At 36.8% G+C, this 24,870-nt stretch overlaps 1 protein-coding gene and 1 non-coding gene across 7 annotated transcripts in view; one reads left to right on the top strand and one right to left on the bottom strand.

Moving 5' to 3' along the window:
* The window catches only part of CEP112 (centrosomal protein 112), a 431,394-nt gene that overhangs the window by 138,093 nt on the left and 268,431 nt on the right, over window positions 1–24,870 (top strand). The window lies entirely within an intron of this gene.
* Window positions 23,576–23,682, bottom strand: LOC125088211 (U6 spliceosomal RNA). Its single transcript, XR_007123615.1, has one exon. It is a non-coding gene; the product is annotated as a U6 spliceosomal RNA (small nuclear RNA).

Below are 24,870 nucleotides of genomic sequence, written 5' to 3'. Positions count from 1 at the left end.
AGAAAGGGAGAGCTAGGTTCAATCAGTCTTGTGCAGGAGGAATTTTAAAGTGTAGCTGAATCGTATAATTCTAAATTCAGTTTTACATATTGCCAAAGTGAGGGATTGCAGCTTGGTCGTTTTGTTTGTAAGGTTGGTAAAAAATAACTTAAGGTATTACTAGTGATATATACTTTAAGATGGAAAAAAAAAGTGAATTAAGGAGTATGTAGAAAGAAGCTATAATTTCTGTGCATAGTAAGTGAATGAAAACATCTTTTCCTTGATAAGAAAAATTATTCTGTTTAGAAAACAAATTTGTGCCTTTAAAAAGTTTTTTTGGAAGATTAATTATAAAAACTGTTCCACTGCAATCTAAAGTAATCTATAACTTATGATACTTAATAAGGAAGATGTGGTATTAGTTTTAACCAAGACTATTTAAGTTGAAAGATGAATTCAGTTTGCAAATTGTCAGATACAATTCATGATGTATTGTTCAATGAAAATATGTCAGATTTTTATATCTGCCTATAATGTTACCTCCAACAACCTAGATATTTTGTAGAGCGAGGAACAAGAAGATTGCTGCGCATGATAGCATTGCAGATTCTACGTAACCGGAATTAGATTAATATGTCAGGGTAGGGTTAAATGTAACCAGAAACTGGTAAGTTATATTATAGTTGAATTATTTAAACAGTTTGTTATTTGTCACTGCCCCTTTTGTTCTAGTTTAATCCAGGAGGGAATTGCTTTTTTTCTACCACTGGAATAGAGAGCTTATGTTAAAATGAACCTATGCAGGGTCCTTGGAGGGTGAACTCTGGATACTGACATTATCCAGTGAGAAAACTTTTCAAAGTATCTATTGTTTAGCTTCGTTTTTATTATAAAATTAGTATATACTTCCTGTAGAAAATTGCAAAATGACAGAAGAGCACAGATAAAATCAAGATAGCTTATGATCACATTGAATAGAGCTATTTACTGTTACTCCATTTTAATTACTCTGAGAACACCAAATCTTGAGCTCTTATACAGTGATAACATCCCCTCCCATACTCTAATCTTTTTTTTTCTTTTTCCCACGCTCTTTAAAATTGTCTTAGCCATTCTTATTTGCTCTTCTATTTCAATTTCAGAATCAGGTCTTACTCAAATTTTGTTGTTATTTTATCATATTTGCATTGTTTTTGTAGATTAAGTAGGATTAGAAATTTTACTAGATTGGTTTATTTCTTCCATAAATTGTATATTTCTCTATTAGTCTATTTTAATGGATTTTAAGCTTTATTTATTTGAGAGAGAGAGAGAGCACACATGAGCTGGGAACGTGAGGAAAGGGGGAGCAAGATAGAGGGAGAGAATCCTCAAGGAGACGCCCCCTGAGCATGGAGCCCCATACAGGGCTCGATCCTAGGATCCTGAGATCATGAACTGAGCCAAAACCAAGAGTCAGAGGCCTGACTGAGCCACCCATGTACCCGTATTTTCATGGCTTTAAATGTTTACAATTTTCTCCACATATATTTTACATACTTTTGTTAATTTATTCTTATATATAGTTTATGATCCCATTTTGAATTTTTACCTTTTTTTAAAAAATTATATTTTCTAATTGAAGGGTCCAGCAGACAGACGTACTTTTTTATTTTTTATTTTTTAATGAGAGAGAACATGTGTGTGTGTGTGGAGGGGTGGGAATGAGGCAGAGAGAGAGGGAGAGACAGAATCTCCAGCAGGCTCCACGCTCAGCATCTAGCCTGCCACAAGACACTGAGATCATGACCTGAGTCGAAGGCAGGTGCCCAATTGACCGAGCCACCCAGGTGCCCCTGGTTGAAGGTTTTTGAGGCCACTTTATAAGGTTAAGGAAATTCCCTGTTCATTTCTAATTTTCTAAGAGTTATGTTTTAAAAAATCATGGGTGGGTGTTACAATGTATCCCCAAATTTTGTTTTATTGCAATTATCATATGCCTTCTTTAAATGATTTTTATTTATTTATTTATTTATTTATTTATTTATTTTAAAGATTTGTTTATTTATTTGAGAGAGAAAGAGAGTGAGAAAGTGAGAGTGCGCTTGTGAGCACAAGTCAGGGAGGGGCAGAGAGAGAGAGGGAGAGAGAATCCCAAGCAGACTCCACGCTGAGTGCGGAGCCTGCGGCAGGGCTTCATCTCAGGACCCTGAGATCACGACCTGAGCTGAAACCAAGAGTCAGGCACTTAACCAACAGGCGTCTCTTGAAATGATTTTTAAAAATTTACATTCCACTTTAAGCAAATTTCAGTTATACAATACAGTGTTACCAACTGTAGTTACCATATTATACTTTAGATCCTAACTACATATTCATCTTACAGCTGTAAGTTTGTATCCGTTACCAACCTCTATTCTCCCCATGTCTAGCTCCCGGCAATCACTTTTCTACCTTCTGTTTCTGAATTACTTTTGTTTTTTTTTTTAAAGATTTCATATGTAAGTGATATCATGCAGTATTTTGTCCTTTTCTGCCTGGCCTATTTCACATAGCATAATGTCCTCCAGGTTCATTCATGTTGTTATAAATGACAGAATTTCCTTCATTTTTAATAGAGAGTGATGTTACATTGTATATGTACACCACGTTTTCTTGATCCGTTCATCCACAGATAGACACTTCAGTTGTTTCCGTACTTTGGCAATTGTGAATAATGCTGCAAGGAACATGAAAATATAGATTCCTCTTCAAGGTCATGGTTCTGTCTCTGTTGGTTATAGTTTCAGAAGTGGGATTGCTGGATCCTATGGTATCTGTTTTTCTTTTCTTTTCTTTTTTTTTTTAAGATTTTATTTATTTATTTGACAAAGATCACAAGTAGACAGAGAGGCAGGCAGAGAGAGAGAAAGAGAGAGGAAGGGAAGCAGGCTCCCTGCTGAGCAGAGAGCCCAATGTGGGGCTCGATCCCAGGGCCCTGGGATCATGACCCGAGCTGAAGGCAGAGGCTTTAACCCACTGAACCACCCAGGCGCCCCCTATGGTATCTGTTTTTAACTTCTTGAGGAGCCTCAATACTGGTTTCCATAGTGGCTGCACCAGTTTACGTTCCCACTGACAGTGCAGGAGGAATCCCTTTTTCTGCACGCTTATCAGCACCTGCTATCTCTTGTCTTTTGATAATATCCTTTGTAATAGGTTTGTGGTGATATTTCATTGTGGTTTTGATTCACATTTCCCTAATGTTTAGTGATGTTGAATACATTTTCATGTAAATTTAGGGCTTTTGGGGGGAGATCTTTCTTTCTTTCTTTCTTTTATTTTAAATGTAGGTGTTATCACTATCAACTATCCTCTTAGACCTGCTGTGGCTGTATCCCATAATTTTGGTTGTTGTGTTTCCATCTTCATTTGTCTCAAGATAGTTTTGTAATTTCTCTTTTGATTTCTCCTTTGATCCGTTGATTATTCAGTAGCATGTTATTTAATGTTATCCACATATGCATGAATTTTCCAGCTTTCTTCTTGTAATTGATATCTAGTTTCATACTGTTATATGAAAGATGCTTTGTGTGATTTTAATCTTAAATTTATTAAGACTTGTTTTGTGGCTTAACATCTGTTCTGGAGAATGTTTCATGTGTACTCGAGAAGAATGTGTACTCTGCTGCTACTGGATGAAATAGTCTGTAAATATCTGTGGGTCCATTTGTTGTAGAGTGTAACTGAATTCCAGTGTTCCCTTGTTTTTCTCTGTGCATGATCTATCCATTGTTGAAAATGGGTTGTTGGTATCCTTACTATTACTGTACCACTTCTTTTTTCCCCTTCTAATTTGTTAATATTTGCTTCATATATTTCTTTCTTCCTTTTATTGGGTGCATAAATATTTACTAATGTTATATCCTCTTGATGAATTGACCCTTTTATCATTATATAATGACCTTCTTTGTCTCTTGTTACAGTCTTTGGTTTGCAGTCTGTTTTGCATGATAGATGTATACATCTACCCCTGCTCAATAACTTTTTCCATCCCTTCACTTTTAGTCTATATGTGTCCTAAAGCTGAAGTGAATGTTTTGTAGGCATCAGGTAGTTGGGTCTTGTTTTACCCACTTAGCCATTCCATGTCTTTACATTGGAGTATTTAATCCATTTACGTTTAAAATAATCATTGATAGTTTGTGGATTTACTGTGCCGTTTTGTTAATTGTTTTCTGGTTGTTTCATAATTCTTTTGTTCCTTTCTTGCTCTCTTTTTTTTGTGATTTGATGATTTTCTATAGCAGTATGCCTTTTTTCCTTTTTCCTTATTTTTTGTGTATTGATAGGGGTCCCAACTCTGCTCTTCAGGGATAAGCTGAGAGTTGGGAGCTTCTTCCCTATTACACAGCACCGTACTGGGGGTGCTTATGGTGGGTGTGTGTGTGCATTTCAGCCTTTCTTACCCAATGTGATGCATCTCTATTGTATATTCATGAGTTATTCCTGCAGACATTAAGAACTACTTCTTTGTTTGCATAGCCCTGTGGGACTTGTAAATGCAGGCCCCATTCTCTATCAGAGCCAGGCAAACATAGGAGTTACTCAGCTAGTTTCTGGATTTCTTTCAGAGTTAATTACTCCACTTGCAGCTGTACATTCTGGGTCTGTGGGAGGAGGGGCTTCCTGTGACTTCATCTGGGTTGACCCCCTCTAATTTGGACTTGTTTTTCTTCTTCTTTCTGAAGAAAGAAAATATATATAACACACATATTGTAATAGACATGTATGTAATCACATGCAATATACATGTATGTATATACATGCACCTACATGTATGCAATGTATATAATATGCAATATGCATGCATGCTTATACATATGTAATATAATATCTAATAAATATAAATATATATTTAGCATATATAAGCATATATAAATATGTATTTAGTATCCTCCTTATATATAATATACATTATATATGCTAAATCTCTTAGCATAAATGTTTATATATTTACATACAATATATGCTAAATATGTATTTTATGCTAAATATATTAGTATAAATATATTAGCATATATTTAGCATATATGAAACATATGTAAATATATACTTAGTATCCTCCTTCTATGTACCATTTCCATGTCTTTTATTCTTTCATATTTCAAATTTTCTTATGTTTTTATCTGTGTTTTTGTCCTCTGAATGTGTGTTTAAGATGGTTTCTAAATCACTGATTTGACATTCTGCACTTGCATTTCTCCTCTTTTCCACTTCCATGATGAGTTTTTCTTCTGCTCTAAGTTTTTCTTTTTTTTATCTCTTCTTTATTCTAATCACTTTCCAGCTTTAAATCTTAATTGTATTCTTTTTATCTTAGATCATTCTTAAGACGTAACCCCCTATTTCATAGAGACCATCTTCTGTCATTCAGACTCCTCACAGTGTTCCTGTTACTTTCTTCTGGATATTAAAGGGGACCATTTTGACAAGTGACTCTTCCATATATTTGAAGTGTTTCTATTCCCAGGTTGTGCAGTAGCTTTCAGACTCTAGTTGGTGTTTTCATACTTTATTACTTAATCTTGAACAAGGTAAATTTTGTGCAGTCTTGTTTTTTTTATTTCACAAACACTGAACTTCTACTGTGTGTGCATTTTTGCAGATACCATCTGGCATCAGTATACCATGTAATCTGGGGATGGATTGTCCTGTCTCTGCTCCATGTCTACTTGCATAATGTTCCTGCTCTGTTGGAGAGCTGCAGCTAGCTAGAAACAGTCTTTGTCAGCCGCCAGTGAAGTTCGAAGTTTCTAAGAAATATTACCTATAGAAATTCTGCTTTACTGATGGGATGCTTTTTCATAGGCTGTGTGAGAGTCTCTGTTCTTCTGAATGAATGCAAGTTCTATAGTTCCGAGTGCATATCGAGCTCCAGTTTCTTCCTATTTTTGTTTCCATCTATATTACTTTAGTTGTGGAAATTACAGCTCCTGGCATACGGTATACCATCATTCATTCTTTACGCTCAATCCAGATGTCTTCTAGGACTTCCTGGCTCTGAATGGATGTATATAAAACATCTGTGGACATTCCTCTGATGTTTTCTGTTATGTGGAAGAATCCCAGCTACCTTTTTTTTTTTTTATTTGTTTAGACACAATCTTTTACCTGAGGGAGGAAGAGGGTGTCTTTCCACCTCATTTTTCTCTGATTCTATTTCCTAAGACCCATTTAGATGTGCTGTCAGATGGACCTGTTTAGGTATTTTTTATCAATCCATTTCCATTTGCTTTGTATTTATGGGCAGTTCCTCCCAGCTTCTTTCATTGGGTTGTTTGTTTATGTCAGTTCTTATTGTTAGTGGGATCCCCTGCCCCCCACCCCTCTTCCCCGTCTTCTCTTCCTAGGTATTTTAGTTAGTGCTTGCAGGATTTAGGAGATGTTAGTTAGCCAGATGCCATTTTTGTATATGGAGACTAGAACTATTCTTGACTTATTTTTTATTAGAATTCTTTTTGAAATGTAATATATACTCTCCCATCCTTTTTGTCATTGCATAATGAAAACATTTTATGGTAAGTCAGAATCGTCATCTATAGAATCAATTATTGTGATTTACTATAGATTCAATTACAGATTAGTTTGTGTGACTAAAATCTAAATACACAGTGACCTTCCCATGACCTTGAATCTTGATGTTCAAAAAATTCCTTGATCTTCAGCTTGCTTTGTGGTCTTTTGCCTCTTTTTCAGGAGGACAGTGAGCCATGTGGAGCTGTATGACCTCCTGAGCAGTGGAACACTGTTAGCTTTCTGCAAAATTAATAAGCTTATCAAAGGCTGATTCAGATCTCCCAAATGGTTTTTTTTCTAACTCCAGAAAACCATCATATTCTGTGTTGCCATGAGTATTCTTTTTTTTTATTATTTTTTTATTATTTTTTTTATTTTTTATTTTTTTTAAAGATTTTATTTATTTATTTGGCAGACAGAGATCACAAGTAGGCAGAGAAGCAGGCAGAGAGAGAGGAGGAAGCAGGCTCCTTGCTGAGCAGAGAGCCCGATGCGGGGCTCGATCCCAGGACCCTGGGATCATGACCTGAGCCAAAGGCAGAGGCTTTAACCCACTGAGCCACCCAGGCGCCCCGCCATGAGTATTCTTTAATTTTTCACCCCATCGATATATGCTTTATGAATACAATAGACCACGGTCGTGTCCTTTTGAGCTTTTATCTATATTGGTTTTTTTTTTTTTAATTATTATTATTCCTGATACTGTTTGTTCATGGAGCATATAGGGAAGCCTTTGTCATCACTTTGTCATCTCCTCCTCCTCACCTGCCACCTGTCACTAATTACATGTAAAATGGGTGCTATTTCTATCCTTGCACCTCCAAACTCAGCTAATTTCTACTTAATGTCCTCGCTTTAGACCCTTACTTTCCTGTGTTCTTTGAACTGACAAGGTCATCCCTCACACCTAGCTTCCCATGCATTCTCTGGTTCCTTTCCCAATTATTGCCCGTTTCTCCATTGTGCGGACTAATTTAAGACCCTTTCATTATTTCTCAACTACGTTGGTCCTTTTAACATGTAGAGAAGAGTAGGTACCCACCTTAAAACACCCTTTCTCACCCTTAGCACCCCATCTGCGATCTTTTCCCCTTTCTGCTTTCATAGACAGGTTTCTGCAGTTATTTTGTGAATTTAGTCTGTGTTCTCATATTCCACGTCCTTTCTTCAGCCCAGTCCCGTCTTCTTTCATCATGTTACCAAAACTTCTCCTAAGGTCACAGTGACCTTTGATCTGGATTTTGTTCAGTTTCCCTTCCCTACAACGTTCTCTTCTTCAGTTTTTGGGACACATCCTCCTGATTTTCTTCCTTCCACCCAGTCTTAATTACATGGTCATTCCATGTTCTGTTGTCTCTGGATCCTCTCCATAGGCAATCCAATCCAAGACCATAGCTTTAGAAACCATTCTTCGATACCAATCTTACGGCAGTGACTTACACATGTGTGTCTTAGTCTCAGACCATTTATCTCCTTAATTTTCTTTATAGCACTTATTACTACATATTTGGATATTTGTGTTTATTTTCCACTTTTTAAACTCCACTTTTAAATTGACTTCCTACAGAAATTCAGAATGTCACAAAAGCCTTCATTGTCTCTCCTTCATGGTCCTCTAATCTTTGCCATCTCTCTGCTTGCTTCTTGTCTGTTTTGATGTTCTCTCCCAAGTTCCTGCTTTCTTGGGCTGCTGATTGAGTCATTCTGCGCATGTGTTCAGTTTGGACTGAAAAATAGTTTGGAAAATTTGAATGAGTTGCCAACATCATAAAATTAGGAGATTTCACATGAATTTGAATTTCTTATTTCTCTGGAAACATGCACGATCTGGCAGCATTAAGTCATCTTCTCTCATGGTGACAGGTGGCTGGAGCTGATTGTGTAATTCTTGGATTAAGTCATAATGGAAGTCACAACAGTTTTCAAAGAATCATTGTCATTTTTTTCTGTTTATGGGGCGATTAAGTTAGTAATCAATAATAAGCAGCCAGTTTTCTTTTTAAACCCTCAGGTTTATCAACTTAAAATTGTACTTTTAAATAACCTTAAGGTTAAAAAGGAAATCATAATAAAAATTTCCAAATGTTTAATAAGAGTATTCCTCATCAAATATTAAGAAGTTTCTCTAATCCAGTGTCCAGACTGAAATGACCTCAAGAAGCTAGATGAAGACAACATGGTCATATGAAGACGATAAAAGAAATAAAGCTAAGAACAGAAATCCGTGAAATTGGAAACACGATGTAGGATGTCATCCAAACCACTTTGAAAAGAAGTTAGTAAATGAGACTTGTCTCTATTAGTGTACAGATTAAAAAAGAAGAGAGAAAACTAAAGGAAAAAATTAATAGCATTAACCAAAAAACCCCAAAGTGGCAACAGAACTCTATGTAGAGAATGAGGTTTCGGGGTCATTCTTCTCATTTCTGTTACCTGGACCTTGTACACATTTTCATCTGGGCTCCTCTCCACCATTTTAGTTGTTTTGTTTTTTTGTTCAGTTGTTTTGTTTAAATTTGAGGTGAAATTTACATAATATAAAATTAACCATTTTAAAGTGGACAATTGAGTGACTTTTAGTACATTTACAATATTGTGCAACCAACATCCATATCTAGTTACAGAACATTTGCATCACCCCTCAGTAAAGCTCTGTACACATTTAACAGCTTAATCCCCGATCTCTACCTGTTCCCAGATCCTCACAACCACCAATCTGCTTGCCCTCTCTGGGTTTTACCTATTCTGAATATTTCATATGAATAGAATCCTGCAACGTGTGACCTTTGTGTCTGGCTTCTTTCACTTACATAATATTTTCCAGGTTGTTCCATGTTGTAGCATGTATCATTCCTTCCTTCCTTTTCATGGCTGGATAATATTTTATTGTGTGTATACACCACCCTTTTTTTTTTAATCCATTCAGTGTTGATGGACATTTGGATTTCTGTCTTTAGGCTATTGTGAACAGTGCTACTATAAGCATTCATTCCACAGGTATTGCGTTCTTTTGGTGTACACTAGGAGTGGAGTTGCTGGGAAAGCTATTTGTTTTCATACTTGGCTTTTGTTACTGGGTCTTCAAAATGATACTCGGGCAGGTGGCACACATATTTCCTTGTCAGCCTAGTTTCAGCTGCTGCTATAGCCCACAAAAAGAGAATTCCTACTGAGAATTATGTAAAGGGCTTCTAGGCATTTGCTAAGAATATTCTTTTCTTTTTCTTTTTTTTTTTAAAGATTTTTTAAAAATTTTATTTATTTGACAGAGAGATCACAAATAGGCAGAGAGAAAGGGGGAAGCAGGCTCCCTGCTGAGCAGAGAGCCCAATGCGGGGCTCGATCCCAGGACCCTGGGACCAAGCCCTGAGCCGAAGGCAGAGGCTTTAACCCACTGAGCCACTCAATCTGTACCCAAGAATATTCTTTTCTAGTGGGCTAGCCTATTCCAGAAGCCAAACCACTGATTAAATTATTGTCTGATAGAATTATAACAAGGAGAGCTTGGTGTTCTTAAGTCATATTTGTATCGAATTAGAGTGAGCAGTTAAGTTGGGTGGGTTGCCTTCCCTACTTTGGGATATTTTCACCAGTATCTCCTTTGTTAGGCTTTGCAAACAAAGTTTTCCTCTGCTAATTGGTGCTAAAAGTACTCTGTGACAGACTTTTACCCTCCATATCCACCCATGTATAATCACTGTCATAAAAAAATTAAGATGATCACCACGTTTATGCCATGAGAGTCACAGTAGAATTGTTAGGTCTTTACACTTTTTGGCCACTGGGCAGTATGGGAATGTTGTCTCCCTTTGCTATAGCAGCTCATTTATATGGTCATTTTAATATTTTATTGTATTTTTGCAATCAGAAAAATAGTGCCAACGCTAGTGATAAGAAATCAACTCTTACAAACAAAGCATAATTGACACAAGGTAGAGATCATCACCCATCTTGAAAGCAATGTTTCTTTAAGCTCAATTAATTTCACATTGGACTTAAGCCTGTTTGCTAAAAATATAAAGGAAGAAAGCAAAATTAAAAACACATCTGAAATATTGAAAAATATCACTAATGATGATTATTTCTCACAGTTACTTCTTCAGGAAGACTCAGAAAATAAGTCTTATCAGTAAAAAATTCGTATACGCTAACTCTTGATCTGGTGTTAATTTTAATAATAGATCTCTTTCTGATGGTATCCCCAATGTATACCCTGAACACAGTGGCTTATGTACCTGATACATTTATTCTTATACATGGTAAAAGTCATCCAAGAAATTGGAAGAGTATGAACCTAATATGGAGGGATGGAGAGTGTAAGAGGGCATGTGAGGGAACTGGAGAAAAGGAGCCCACTTGGATCAGAAATACACGAGCCTGAGCAGGACCCCAGATCCCCACAAAGGTGGGGACGGAAGGATGTACTTTCTTCCACAGGGGACGGCAGATGGTTAGAGAATTGGTAGTAGTGTGGTATGTGATGAAACTGACATTGGAGGAAGACTTAACTTTCCTGAATATCTCTCTGCAATAAAACTAGGTTTTGAAGAACAGAAAACGAGCTGGTGGAGAAGAGGGAATTCCCCTGCCAGAAGAAATAAAATGTTTCAAGACATGTATGTGGTAATGTGTTAACGTCCAAGCATGAAGTTAGGAGTAAAGCAAACAGACCTGGTTTTCTGGAAGAAACACTTTTGTCAGACAATAATAAACAATAAATAAGCAAACGTCAAACATTTCCATCCTTAAGAAAAACACGCTTTCATTTCCTTAACTGTTTCCTTTATTCCTTCCTAACTTACAGTCCCTGAAGTTCAAGGTCATGAAATTTAACAAGGAATTTAAAAATTGGGGACTTTGTTAAAATTTGGATCTTCTAGTTTTTTATTACTTGATAGAACATTTATTCATTTTAGGTGTGGAATACACAAATGTCAAGGAACTTTGAAGAAACTTTTGTTAATTTGAACCATATATCTCTATTCTTAGTGAACAATGAAAACACCCCGAAGGAGGTTTGATGTGGAGTAAAGTAGGTCTGGAAATGGTCTATATTGAAAGACCTAATGGTCTTTTGATGTCTGATTCTTTGATTTTGCTTTTGCTTTTTAAAGGGGTGCTATGTGATTATAATGAGAAACATTTCAACTTCTTTACTGGGGAAGTTAATTGTTCCTTAGCTTGCTCTGTTACAACTAATCGGTGGTTTTGAACAGTAGCAGTGTTTGAAATTATTACTGAGGAGAGTCACCCTGTTTGGTAGAGAAAGTTCCAATTCATCATGAAAGTTTATCACACCCATAAATTGTCGTCATCCCTTCTCTAGTTTTTGGCTACAATGGGAACATACATTTATAACATATAATTAAAGTTTCAGTGTAATAATTTTCTAAGTAATTAATAGGAGTAGAATAGTTTGTTTTTCTTGCAATGGGTACCATGAAATTTGAAGTTGAAAATTATGGATAAATCACTAGAAGGCACCATCAAAAATTCATACTCATTTTTGTTAGGTGACTTGAAAAGTATTCAGTTTTGTACTGAATTTGTGTCATCTTGAGAAAAGTTATCCCTGCACTTTGGAAAGTGCCCACAAACTCTGAACATAATTTTCTTCTTGAAAAATAGCACTGTTGAGTACCGATGGTGGTAGGTGGGGGGGACCCATCTGTTCTCTTTGCTGCACTCTGCTTGAGCATCTGAAACCATTTTAGATGGAGAGCAAAGTTTCCCGTTTCTTGTGAGCATTCCTTAGCCCCAGTGAGCATGCTGACGTAACCCTGCCTCGAAGAAGCACGGTGGAAGGCTTGAAGAGAGGACAGAAATATATGGTGACCTTGCTTCAGATCGAAAAGGAAGTTTCTGTTCTGTTAAGTACTTCTTTGTAGATGCGTCTACACAGAATCCTGCACTGCTTAGAGGACACCCTGCTTTACATCAATGTCACTGTGACATAATGGTCAAGAGGCCTCTTAGTGGCAGACATTTGTGACACTTTCACACAGTACGTGTGGGTTTTAGGTTTATTAGATTCTTTCTTCAGGAATTAAATTTGCTGAACTTACTGTTTTAAGCAGTTTATATATTTAGCTTCTTGAGTTTTACTATAATCAAAATTCACTTTAGCAATGAAATGTGGTGAAATAGACTTAAGCCTGGTGGAGAGTTGATAAACGAAGGGAACATAGCAATACTTTATTTAATGCATTATAGTCAAAATGATTTCGGTATATACCCTCTTTTTTTTTTTTTAATTTTTTTGACAGAGAGGGACACAGTGAGAGAGGGAACACAAGCAGGGGGAGTGGGAGAGGGAGAACCAGGCTTCCCACAGAGCAGGAAGCCCGATGCGGGGTTCAATCTCAGGACCCTGAGATAATGAAGGCAGAGGTTTAACCCACTGAGCCACCCAGGTGCCCCACAGTATATATCCTCTTAGTTCATCCCCAAAAGAATCTTTTGTGGTTGTTTGTGATTATCTGCATTTTAAAGGGAGAAACTGAGGTTCAAAGAGATTAAGCGATTTAACCAGCGTGGTGTGGTTCGTATGTGACTGAACTGGGACTTAATTCTAGGCCTTCTGACTCCTAATTCAGTGCTCTTTTTCTGATAGAATGCAGTCTTTCACCTTATGTGTCACTCAGTAGATCTCCTTTTGTGCCTTTTAAACGACTTGACCCCAGTGACTCATAGATGGCAGCAAATACCATGTATATATCATTGCTCATTCTTCCCCAAAGTCTCACAGGGGAGAATGTGCCCAGCCCACAGCTTCTGATAGCAACCCACCATGTTCTCTGCATAGGACCTCTCTCCTCCTCTGCCATGTACATTAGAGTAGACACCTGATCTACTCTAGCAAACTCATTTTACTCAGAGATAACAAAGAGCTTAACGTGACACAGTAAGTGGAGGTGCCAGGTTTCGAAATTGTATGTGTTTGACTCTAGAGCCCCTAGTCCCAACTATTGTGCTATAGGCACCGCTCCTCCTTCCTGATCTTGGGAATTTGGAACTGGGAAACCTAGAGACTGAATCAGGGCAGAAGCTGGAAACACGGAAGATGAAGATTGGCTGGGCAGCCACAATGGGCCGTAATGCAAACTCAAGTTCTGAGTAGGAATGTTGAGGCCAAGGAAAAAATGGAGCAGATGCTCGGAGAGAGGCCGAGAAGCTATAGGAAGTGCAGCCTGTGTGTACAAAAGCTTTGTCTCCTCCAGCTCCATCTCAAGAGGGACTCTTCAACATCTCCCATCTTTACAGTGATAGCCGTTTTATTTAGGTAGTGTGAATTAGAGGATATATTAAAAATTTATTTAAATAGTTATATTTATTTTTAAAAATAGATTCAATATAGCCTATATAATGTTATTATACACTATATTTATTTATTTATTTATTTTAAAGATTTTATTTATTTATTTGACAGACAGAGATCACAAACAGGCAGAGAGGCAGGCAGAGAGAGAAATGGAAGCAGGCTCCCTGCTGAGCAGAGAGGCCGATGTGGGACTCGATCCCAGGACCCTGAGATCATGAGGTAGAGGCTTTAACCCACTGAGCCGTCCAGGCGCTCCAAAACTATATTTATTTTAAAAAAGACATTTATTTAGCTAACCGGGTAAAGGTTTAATTGAAATTTTTCCTTGCTACATTAAAAACTTAACTTTGGGGGGCACCTGAGTGGCACTGTTGGTTAAACATCCAAGTTTTGGTTTCGGCTCCGGTCATGATCTCAGGGTCAGGGTTGTGAGATGGAGCCCTGCTTTGGGCTCCAAGCCACGCACGGAGTTCACTTGTAATTCTCCTCCCTCTCCCCTCCCGCTCATGCTCTCTCTTTCTCTCTCTCTCTCCCTGAAATAAATAAATCTTTTTTTTTTAATGCTTAAATTCTGGAGTAATTAAAAAGAGATGACTTATTGTAGAACAAATAAAAGTGAACTTAAATGTCCCCACTGTCAGAACTACCACAAATTCTTACTAACAAAGCCTGAATTAGGAATGCCATGCTTCTATAGATTTTCTTAGGAATTTTAAGGAAGATTATTTATGAGACTAAAATTGTGATTCTGTTTTTTTTTTTTAAAGATTTTTTATTTATTTATTTGACAGAGAGAGAGATCACAAGTAGACAGAGAGGCAGGCAGAGAGAGAGAGAGAGAGAGAGAGAGGGAAGCAGGCTCCCTGCTGAGCAGAGAGCCCGATGCGGGACTCGATCCCAGGACCCTGAGATCATGACCTGAGCCGAAGGCAGTGGCTTAACCCACTGAGCCACCCAGGCGCCCGTGATTCTGTTTTATTAGGAACAGCTAGGGTCTATTTAGTAGAAATAAATTCTTAATGGAAACTTGTAAAAAACCTGAAAAATTTGTAACATTTTTTATTTGGAAGAGACTGGAAGCCCGTAAGTAACACCTCCTTTCCCTCTCAAATTTAGAATTAATTTGAAAAAATAGAAGAATCAGGTAGCTGGGGCTGTGGTTTAAGGTGAGTGGTGGCTAACGTGCGGCTTGGGAATCCTCCCTTGTAGAATTAATGTACTCTGGTCACAGCCCGAGCAGCCAGCAAGAGTCTGTGTACCACAGGGGATATTCCCGGAGAGAGGAAGGGGCTGGACGGTGCCTTCATGATTGTTTCTCTCAAAGCCCCCTGCTCGTTAGTGGGTGTAGGAGAGAGCCAGACCAAAATGGACAGAAGTTCTCTTCTTGTTGAAGGAGCTCATGTCTTCTGAGATTTTTTTTCTGTTGGTATTTCATTTTAGAACCATACCCCCCACATCCTCATTGGTTTTATTCTTTATTTTTGGAGTAAAGGAATATTAACATGATTTCAAAAATGAGACCTGCACTAAAAGGTGTATTCAGAGAAACGGGGTCCCACCTCTGCTGTTTCTGTCCTTTCTCCTTCGGCCCCAACCCCAGTCGGTGGGTGATCTCATTTGTCAGTCTTTGACAGATCTTTTCTGTGTTTGTTTTTGCACAGATGAGCAGTTTATATATATTTTCTTACACTTTGCTTTTTCCATTTGTTATAAATTAGAGGGCATTCATACATCAGTATAGTATGCTATCGTGTGGATAAACCACAATTTATGCAACAGCTGTCCTACCTACAGGCATTCAGGGTGGTTCAGTATTTGTAATTACAGTTGATGCTATAACGAATAACCTACTAGGATGTGTATTTTTGTATAATCTGGTCAAAAGATTAACATATATGTATTTGTGTTTTATATTGCCAAATTTATATATTTATTTATATTGTATATAATATTATATATTCATATTATATATATATATAAAATTTCTACTGGCTACATATTAGAATAATTTTTAACCTCACAAACAGAATATATTTTTTAGTTTTTTTGTCTGATAGATGATAGGTGATAAATAGTATCTCAATATAGTTTTAACTTGCAGTTCTCTTATAATAAGTGAAGATAAATATATTTTAATATATTTCAGGGCTATTTTAATAGCTTTATTGAATTATAGTTGAAATATAATACATTTCACACAAAGTTTCACATTCTGACATATCCTATACACTTGTGAAACCAACACAAAAAATGTCTCTGTGAGCGTTAGTCATTCCCAAAAGATTCCTTATGCCGCTCTGAAATCTCTCCGGCTCACTTTTCTCTGACTTCTCCTTATGCACACAGGCACTAATCTCATTTCTGTCACTATACTTTAATCTCTAGAATTTTAAACAAATGGAAGCATACGCAATATGTACTTTTTGTTCTTTCTTCTTTCCCTTGGCATAATGATTTTGAGGTGCATCCATGTTTTACTGAATATCAGTAGTTCAGTCCTTTTTATTTTTGAGTATTATTCCATTCTATGGATATATACCATATTTTGTTGACCCATATATCTGTTGATGGACATTTGGGCTGTTTTCAGTTTGGGGCTATTATAGATAAACTTCTATAAACATTTTAGTTTTTGTGTGGACATTTTCTTTTTGTTCTTTTGAATAAACACCTGAAAGTCAAATGTCTGGATCAAGTGGGAGGTGTATGTTTAACTCTTTAAGAAGCTGCCAAACGATTGTCCAGTGTGGTTTGTACTATTTTACATTCCCTCCAGCAGTATGTGAAAGTTCTTCATCCTCCCCATCCTTGCCAACTTTTGATATGGTCAGTGTTGCTATTTTCACAATTCCAACAGGCTTGTCCAAGCACTTCATTGTGGTTTTAATTTGCATTTCCCTAGTGACCAATGTTGAAAAACTCACTGTGTCCTTTTTTTGCCATAAGTATATCTACTTTGGCAACTGTCTGTTCAAATCTTTAGCCTCTTTTTTTTTTTTTTTTTTTAAACTGGGTTGGTTGGTTTCTTAGTATTGAGTCTTGAAAATTCTTTGTCTATATTGGATACAAGTCCTTTAATAGATACATGATTTGCCAATGTTTTTCTCCCAGTGTGTGGCTTTCCTTGTCATTCTTTTAATGGTTTATTTCAAGGAAGTGGTGTTTTTAATTTTGATGAAGTCCAGGGTATTTATTTGTTCTTTCACAGATGGTCCTTTTGGGATCACATCTAAGAAGTCTTTTCCTAATCCCAGATCACAAAGGTTTTCTTCTGGAAGCTTATAGTTCCAGGTTTTACATTTGGGATTGTGATCCATTTTTTTAAGTTAATTTTGTATGTGCTGGGAAGTATGGATTAAACTTCTCTTTTCTCTTTCTTTCATAATATGCCTTCTTGTCCTTTTAATATGTGTAGACTCTGCAGTACAGAACCTCTCTCATTTGTAATGTTGATTTGTATTGTCTTTCTTTCCCAATCAGTCTGGCTGGAGGATTATCAATCTTATTGGTCATTTTGGGATTAGGTAATCTAATCACCATTGTTTTTTTTTTAAGATTTTATTTATTTATTTGACAGAGAGATAGCATAAGTAGGCAGAGTGGCAGGCAGAGGGAGAGGGAGAAGCAGGCTCCCTGCTGAGTAGGGAGCCCATGTGGGACTCGATCCCAGGACCCTGGGATCATGACCTGAACTTAGGCAGCCTCTTAACTGACTGAGACACCCAGGTGCCCCAGGTAATCTAATCATTATTAGATCATCTAATACTGAATTGTTCTTGCCTTCATGAAGATGTCACCTCATTGTCTTCTTGCTTGCCTTGTTTCTGCCAGGAATCTGCTGCTCTCCTTACTTTTGTTCCTCTGGAACATGTCTTTTTTTCCAGCTGTTTTCAAGATTCTTTTTTTTTTGGTCACTGATTTTGGGGTAAATCGACTATGTTGTGCCTTCATGTAGTTTTATTTGTCTTATGCTTGGAGATCTTGGAGTTCTTGGAGTTCTTGGATCTGTAGATTTATAATTTTAATTAAATTTGGAAAGCTTTTGGCCATCATTTCTTCTAATATTTTTCTGTCCCCCATCTCTCTTTTCCTTTAAGGGTAACTCTAAATATATGAATATTAGGTTGCTGACAGTTGTCACGAATGCTTTGTTTTTTATTATTCTGTTTTTTGTTCTGTGCTTCGTTTTGGTTAGTTTTCACTGCTAAGTCTTCAAGTTCATGAACCTTTTCTTCAGCAGTGCCTGTAATCCTATCCATTACGCTTTTCATTTCATACAATGTAGTTTTTCTACAAAGCTATGAAAGTTCTCTCTCTAGAATTTCAGTATGACAGGGTACTTCTCAGCCTTATCACAGGTTCTTTTCTCTCTGTTCCCTGCATTGCCATCTTGGCCCTGTTCTCTTCCCTGATTTAGCCATTTTGCAGCTTCTCTGTTATCCTTTGTGCTGGAATACCCTACCCTGCAGGGTACGGTAAGAGGATCCAGTCCTCTTCACCCTTCAGTTAAGTTTCATTTTTCCATTAAAAAATTATTTTCTATTGAAGTATAATCAACATACAAATTCAGTTAACTTTAACATCACTTTCTTTTATCCTAATTCCTGGTTAAGGTTTTTCACCCTCTTGTATAAACCTTAATACTCCGTATTTCTTTTTTGGTCATTGAATGGAATTTTCATTGTTCTCATTTGTATTAATTCAGTGTCGTCTTCTCTTTGCTAGATTGAAAGCTCCCTTAGCACAGGAACTGGGTGTGGTTGGTTCACAGGTGTTATTTTAACATCTAGCAAGTTGCCTGGCACATAATGGGAGCTTATGACATTAATGGTAAATGAATTAATAAATACTGCATAGTAGCAGATTAACAGTGACTGAACTTACTGCTAATACATATAAGATAACCACTGGAGCCTTTGGAAAAGTGTAGTATGAGGTAGGGAGAAATGGTGAGTAAAACATGGGTGATTTTTGTTTATAAATAAAGATTGATTTCTTAAAACTAATAAAAATCCAGCTAATACACTTTTATACGCTTATTGATAAGAGTGTGTGCTTTTTATAATCAGCAAAAATGGTTGCGTATTTTATTATATCTGAAACAAAACTTCATATTTAGAAATCTCTTACCTCTGCCATCTTCATCTTTCCCTTGAAATAAATAAGAATCTTCTGATGGAGTTTTGCTCTTCTCATGGAAAGTATGATGGTAAGGAGGAAAATAAAAGGTATTTTACAAATATCAAATAAAAATATGTATTTTACAAATACATATACATTTTAATACACAGTTAAAAAACATATATATGTATATGTTACACCTCTTCAACATTCTTTGTGACAATCTTACCAAATGACCTGCCCTTTATGAAGCTTTTCTGTTTTACCCTAGGCATAATGAATTCCTGCAGTTCTTATTTGTTCATATTATTATGTTCATATTATTGTGTAGCTTTTATCATACCGAAAGTGGTATAGAGTTTGTCTTCTTTTTTATATTGGATGCAGGGACAGTGTGTTGATCATTTTTGTATTTTTTTTTTAAAAGATTTTATTTATTTATTTGACAGAGAGAGATCACAAGTAGACGGAGAGGCAGGCAGAGAGAGAGAGAGAGAGAGAGGGAAGCAGGCTCCCTGCTGAGCAGAGAGCCCGATGCGGGACTCGATCCCAGGACCCCGAGATCATGACCTGAGCCGAAGGCAGCGGCTTAATCCACTGAGCCACCCAGGCGCCCAATCATTTTTGTATTTTCAACACCAAGCACAGATTCTGGCATACAATAGGTGTTAAGTAAATACTTGATAAATATTTTAGCTTTCAAATGTTCTGAAAGTGGTTTGATATGCAAATATGTTATGTGAGGATAAATTATAAATTATAATAAGTAAGCACCTACTTGTAAGTTCAACCAATTAACATCAGTGATTTAGTTATGTGTATTATATATACGCATGTGTGTGCGTATATATACACACACACACACAAACAGGTTTAAAGAAATAGCATGATGTAGTAGAATGACTTTGGACTTTGGACTGCTTTAATTTCTCATTCTGCCATTGATTCTGTAAATACTTGGGCAAATCACTAAACTCTTCTAAACTTCCTTATTTTCACTGGTGGAAAAAGGTAAGTGATAACTTTCTTATTGGTTTAAAAATGAAATGAAATAGTTCATTAACTACCCCAAACCAATGAGCATAGTGAGCATTCAACAAATGTTCCCTCTGTTTCATCATTTGTGAAGACATTAAAAATTATGCTTACACCATGAATGTTATCGTTTGTAGCAGCTTCATCCATTGGAAGTACTGAAAAGTGTCTATTATAACTTTATAATTATTTCACATAATTTAGAAATCATTTCTGATAAGCAAAAAAACTCCCGATGATAAATATTACATTTATGTTTGGTAAATAAAGAGAAAATTTGCCTATTTAAAATTTGATCTACTTGTGCATAGTGATGAATGTAAGTGAGAATATTTTCCACCTACTTTGAAATGTTGAACTGCCCAGGGACAAGGCATGGATGATGTTTTGAAGGAAATAAATATTTCAGCTTCATGTTTCAGCCTTTCTTCTATATTCCTTTGATCTGGCTTTGGTTTACTTATTATTCTGCTTGAATGACTTCACATTGCCTTTTTTCCTCTCCTGAGTAACAGGAAGTGGTCCTGTACCTATTTCAATGTATTTAGGCTTTGTCGTTTTATAGGATGAACGTGTCTCTCATTATTTACTGATAAACGACTGCCTGTAAAGTAAGCTGTAATGGTGGATATGTATGTAGCTTTGCATGTATGATGAATAATTTATATATGGAACTTTTAATCAGTACTTTCTTAAGTATAAGAAACATAAAAGAAAACATTAGGGATTTTTTTTGAAGTCTAAGATTTTAAAGGAATTTTTCTTCACTATCCACTGTAGCTACTTAGGTTTAAGAATCATTTTCTCAATTGGACAGCCACATGCAGAAAAATGAAATTGGATCATTTCCTTACACCACACACGAAAATAAACTCAAAATGGATGAAGGATCTCAATGTGAGAAAGGAATCCATCAAAATCCTCGAGGAGAACACAGGCAGCAACCTCTTCGACCTCAGCCGCAGCAACATCTTCCTAGGAACATCACCAAAGGCAAGGGAAGCAAGGGCAAAAATGAACTTTTGGGATTTTATCAAGATCAAAAGCTTTTGCACAGCAAAGGAAACAGTGAACAAAACCAAAAGACAACTGACAGAATGGGAGAAGATATTTGCAAATGACATATCAGATAAAGGGCTAGTGTCCAAAATCTATAAAGAACTTAGCAAACTCAACACCCAAAGAACAAATAATCCAATCAAGAAATGGGCAGAGGACATGAACAGGCATTTCTGCAAAGAAGACATCCAGATGGCCAACAGACACATGAAAAAATGCTCCATATCACTTGGCATCAGGGAAATACAAATCAAAACCACCATGAGATATCACCTCACACCAGTCAGAATGGCTAAAATTAACAAGTCAGGAAATGACAGATGCTGGCGAGGATGCGGAGAAAGGGGAACCCTCCTACACTGTTGGTGGGAATGCAAGCTGGTGCAACCACTCTGGAAAACAGCATGGAGGTTCCTCAAAATGTTGAAAATAGAACTACCCTATGACCCTGCAATTGCACTGCTGGGTATTTACCCTAAAGATACAAACGTAGTGATCCGAAGGGGCACGTGCACCCGAATGTTTATAGCAGCAATGTCTACAATAGCCAAACTATGGAAAGAACCTAGATGTCTATCAACAGACGAATGGATAAAGAAGAAGTGGTATATATACACAATGGAATACTATGCGGCCATCAAAAGAAATGAAATCTTGCCATTTGCGACGACGTGGATGGAACTAGAGGGTATCATGCTTAGCGAAATAAGTCAATCGGAGAAAGACAACTATCATATGATCTCCCTGATATGAGGGAGAGGAGATGCAACATGGGGGGTTGAGGGGGTAGGAGAAGAGTAAATGAAACAAGATGGGATTGGGAGGGAGACAAACCATAAGTGACTCTTAATCTCACAAAACAAACTGAGGGTTGATGGGAGGAGGGGGGTTGGGAGAGGGGGGGTGGGGTTATGGATATTGGGGAGGGTATGTGCTATGGTGAGTGCTGTGAAGTGTGTAAACCTGGCGATTCGCAGACCTGTACCCCTGGGGATAAAAATATATGTTTATAAAAAATAAAATTAAAAAAAAAACAAAGAAAAAGAATCATTTTCTCAAGGTTTTCTTATTTTACCATGAAGATTTCAATTGCTCTTCTGTTTGCTGGGATAGAGGTCTTTTCATTTTTTTTATAGGCCTATATTATAGAGAAAAGTCAGTTTAGCACAAAATTAATACAGAAAACTTATAAACTGTATAAACATGTCATCACATTTACCTACATTATTTTATACTTCACACACAAATCTTCTGATCTTCTGGGCTGGTTTCTTATACAGATTCTTGCTGACTCTTTCCATTTGTCATGGTCCCATGGCACTTAGAGTATATATTATATATAATATTACAGTACTACTTGATTTTTTTTCTTCTGTTTTCCCCCATAAACAGACTATAGTTTCTCCAAGATTGGATCCATTTTTATACTTCTTCTAGGTCTTCTGCAGGTATCTGACTGAGTAGGTCTCAAAATTTGCTGCCAGGACCCTTGCCTCAGCTCCTAGAACACAGCCACCTTGCTGAAAATGTAGCGTAGGAGGTTGATGCCAGGATTAGTTCTTTTGAGTCATGATCATTGACTTCAAGGAATTTATGTATCTTCTAGCTGAAATCCTTATGTTTTCAGGAGATTTTTGGATAGCTGAAGGAGATTCCTCATTCTTCTTCATAGGTAACATGCTTCAAAACCAATAATAGTTCTTTAAGACTGGAGTCTGGCTCTGGGGGCACAGCCTGCTGGGAAAGCCTAAGTCATTGACAATACAAGGTCCTTGTCAGAAGAGAGTTCATTGCACTTCTTCATATTGTACCATGCCCTTTTGGAGTGTTTCCCTTGGTATCAAGAGAAGAATCTTTAGCTGGGTTAGCACTGGAACATTATAGTTTCATTGAGTCTTATTGTGTGTCTGCCCATGATTCTATCAGTGCTGCCCTGTTTGAGCCAGGATGATGGTGGGAACTGCTGGCTTGCTTTCTTCTCCCTTTACTGTTGCTGTACGTAAGCCCATTTGCCCCTGAGGGCCTTCTAAGAAGGTTGTTCTGATTCACTATAATAGGATGGAGATTCCTACAGTACAGATCTCTTTCCTATAGATCCATCTTCCTCATTGACTGGATGGAATGAAATCTCTCTGAACCCTCTCCTTCTGTTTTTCAAGACCCTGTGTTTAAACCTCTGTTACAATATTTGGAACTTAGGAATTTTTTTTTCCTTTACCTGGTGGCATCTTCTTAAAGAGACAGGTTTGTCATACAGCTTGTTCCTTAGTGTAAGTTAGTGATTAACACGTCATAGGTCTTAACCAATTTTTGATGAATGAGATAATAAAAGGTTGGATGACTGTTGTAAACTCAAAATATTGTGTTCTTTTAGGAGGAAGAAGAATGCAAAACAGTCTTCTCAGCTTTGCTATGGACATTTTAAACATCAATTTGTTATCCTTAGAAATATATTTATATTTGGTTTTAGGCTTCAGTGATTATATGATTATCTTCTACACAGCCTACTCTGTGATTCAGGAAAGCACTTTGTCCTTGTGTATTTTGTGTGTCATCCTTATGCAGGGGTCATGCTAATCTTCTCTGTATTGTTCCAGTTCTAGTATATCTGCTGTCAAAGTGAGCACTATCCTTGTGTTTTTTGGCTAATATATTTTTTAAAATTTTATTTTATTTTTTTTGTGATCTCTATACCCAACATGGGGCTCAAACTCACAACCCTGAAATCAAGAGTCATATCTACTGACTAAGCCAGCGAGGTGCCCCTGTCCTTGTGTGTTTTGAATTGGATGCCCACACTAGGTTTCAAAATTGTGATATGTGTCTTTAATCCGAGGAGTACAGAAATGCTTGGCAGCATCATTTCCTTGTAGGCCCTTAAAACTTCTCCATACAAACTCACCTTAGCTGTGCATTGGCATTCTTCTTCGGTCTTTCATAATCCCTGGGGTGCCCTGGAGTTTTCAACAGCACCTCATCCCTCATTATCCATTGCAAACTTCTTTTCTATGCCAGCTTCTAGTCTTAGGAACTTACTTTTGAAAAACAAAACTTTCCTTGGTCACTTCTTCCTTTTGCAAGACTTAGCAGTCATTCACTGATCTCCAGAAATTTTAGTTCCTCACCATACTGATCCCCTGCACTTAACCCCACTGAGAGTTTGCATGTTTGGGCAGATGCATCTTGGTTAAGGGGAAAATCAAAACGAACTGGACAGTCTTTGGACAGTTTTGCCCTGGGTCCTATCTCATTCAGGTGTGCCACTATTCAATGTAAATATGCTCTTTGCGAAGAAATAATTTGACTTTTTAGAGGTTTTTTGTTTTTTTTTTTTAAACCTGGTGACATTACCCAGAAGGAGTTAAATAACAGAGCAAAGATGAAAACTTTAAAAACTCAAAGACTATAGCAAATTTAACCTATGGATTTTTTTTTTTTTTTGCCTGATTTAACTTTTAAATTTGTTGAATTACCTACTTATTTTTTTGTTCACAGCATTGTTAAGGCAGTTATAAATATTATATATATATATACACATATATATATATACACATATATATATATATATATATATATATATATATATAAAGTACCTCAGAGATCCCTTGATGTGTTCTAAAGGTTTGAATATATACTAGTTTTATTAGGTGTTACTGTTTTTTTTTCACTGCTGTACCACAAACATAGTATCTTAAGACAATTCAATGTATTATTTTACAGTTCGGAAGATTAGAAGTCCAGAATAAAACTTAGGGCCCGAGATCAAGGTTTGTTAGGACTGGTTTTTGCTGGGAGATTTTAGGGAAGAATCTGTT

The sequence above is a fragment of the Lutra lutra genome, chromosome 16 (genome assembly GCF_902655055.1).
Source record: "Lutra lutra chromosome 16, mLutLut1.2, whole genome shotgun sequence".
NCBI classification, from domain to species: Eukaryota; Metazoa; Chordata; class Mammalia; order Carnivora; family Mustelidae; genus Lutra; species Lutra lutra.
The sequence above is the reverse complement of the archived record's forward strand: the minus strand, read 5'-3'. Positions and strand labels throughout refer to the sequence as shown.